The 2,012-nt window shown below is 42.9% G+C and overlaps 1 protein-coding gene across 1 annotated transcript in view; it reads left to right on the top strand.

Annotated features, from left to right (window-relative positions):
- Positions 1 to 2,012, top strand: part of DHCR24 (24-dehydrocholesterol reductase) — a 20,664-nt gene extending 18,652 nt beyond the window's left edge. Inside the window, exon 10 of the mRNA XM_017733539.1 lies at positions 1 to 2,012. This exon is cut by the window's left edge and continues 206 nt beyond it. The gene's annotated coding sequence lies outside the window, so the exon portion shown is untranslated.

Genomic DNA, 2,012 nt, shown 5'->3' with positions numbered 1-2,012 from the left:
TATATCCTTTAAAAAAAAAAAAGCTTTATTGCTCTCCAAATAAGCTCATTCTTATTGATGTTTAAAGGTATGAATTCCTGCTTTACACGTTTATGTTTAGTATTTCTTCGTATGTTTTAAAAGCAGTTTTCCAAACTCAGAGTGATTGTTTTTAAGAAATCTGAAGTGCTAGCCTTTGTATCTAATGTAGTGACATAGGTGAGTTCACCTATTTCCAAGCAGAAAAAAAATAATGGGAATGGATGAGGACACTGGAGCTACACCAGCTGTGTACTGTAGCTATATTTAACTCGACTTCTTGGAATGGGAGGGAGGGCTCAGAAATAGGTGCCAAAGCTGAACACGTTGTCTAATTAATCATGTTGTTAAAAACATTTGCCTCCAGTCAGTGTCCTGTAGAGCAGCTCTGCAGAGGGTCATCCACATTCCATCATCCTCTGGCTGCGTGGTTGTGGTGCTGCGCTGCTTAGCTTGTCCTGCAGGGCAGCTGAGCTCCCCAGCCCTGGCTTCTGCTGGAAAATTGAGCATTGAGGTGTGAAGAAGATGCTTTTTACTTGTGCCTATCAGATTTGTACTGATTTTTGATTATGGAGTGCGAATGGATGTAGGTTTTTAGGTATTTTGTAGTTGGCCAACAGTGCATTGGTTTTTTGCCCCAAAGTATCAATGTTCTGGCTTTGTTAGACCACTGGAAAAAAAAAAAAATGCTGCTATTTCATATAGCCAAATTTTAATTTCTTTGTGGGTCAGTTTATTTGGGTTTCTTTTGGGTTTGTGTTTTTTGGGGTTTTTTGGTTGTGGCTTAATTTTAGTGCCTTATAAGTACTCAGTTGGAGGAAGATATGGCTTATCTCAGACTGTTCTGTCCTGGCCTGTAGGAGAAGGAAGTAAAGGCTGCGTTTATAGGAGGTTTGTTAGAGCAACTGGCTGTGGATGAGAACTCTTGATGTGAATCCTGATACACACAGGCTTTGGTTCTGACTCGAGTGACATTTTTGCTTTTCATTTTAGCTGGGTTAGGTTGATAGGCTTTGTAAAAGGACTGTTTCAGTCACCTGGAGAGGAAATAACAGCAAGTACTGTTAGTTCCCTCTTCTGCTGCTCGCAGGTGAAAATGGCACGGTCACGGACTTGATACAGTTGAGTGTAGAAGTGTGGAAATGTTTTGACCCTGTAGCCAGAATCAGGGTTCCAAACCAAGCCTGTGTCTTGTCCAAGCAGTACTGAAAATTGTTACTTGAAACCTTACTGAGCCTGAGAGAAAAGAAAGTAATTTTCTTGAGGCTTGTGTAGGGGGTAACCCGGAGAACTTCTCAAACAGTTAGCAGTGGGAGGTGTAATTTTATTATGCTTGCTAAACCAATGATTTTATTTATTGATAGATGGATGTTTAAGGTCCAGATGAAACCAATGATAAAGCAGTAGCAGGAATAAGCTTGGGCTGTAACTCAGTGATGCACACTGTGCGCAAGTAAGGTACCCCCTCAAACCCTGCACAGGGGCAGCATTCCATGGGGAGACACGGCCAGTGCAGAGTGTCCTCAGTGCTGCCCGAGCCGTGGAGCTGTGTCAGTGATCCAGGAGTGTCTGCCACGCCTCCTGGTTGCACCAGGGGTACACAGGAAGGCAAGTGTTGATTCTCAGGGTGTGACCTGCCTTCCTGCCCCTACGAGGGAATTGTCCCTGGGGTGAAGCTAGGATGTAGCCCAGTGCTTGTATAATAGTCTGCACAGAGCAAGAATGGTTTGGTTAGCTTTGAAAGGGCAATGTTAAAACAGCTAGAGGATATGCAAATACTTCTACTTAGGCTGTGTTTCACTTATGTACTGATGATCTTTAGGTATGCACTGTGTTTGTTTTTTCACTCCTTAATTTATTGGCAGACTTTGTACGCCGTGATTGGGTACTGCACTGTATCAGTCACACACATGCACACACATCATTGCTGTTGCTCTTGGTTTTTGGTTGTATGGGCTATTGAAAATAAAGCTCTGGCCGGTGTACTGTTCCAA

This window comes from Corvus brachyrhynchos, unplaced genomic scaffold, assembly GCF_000691975.1.
Source record: "Corvus brachyrhynchos isolate BGI_N302 unplaced genomic scaffold, ASM69197v1 scaffold34, whole genome shotgun sequence".
In the NCBI taxonomy this organism is placed as follows: domain Eukaryota; kingdom Metazoa; phylum Chordata; class Aves; order Passeriformes; family Corvidae; genus Corvus; species Corvus brachyrhynchos.
The sequence above is the reverse complement of the archived record's forward strand: the minus strand, read 5'-3'. Positions and strand labels throughout refer to the sequence as shown.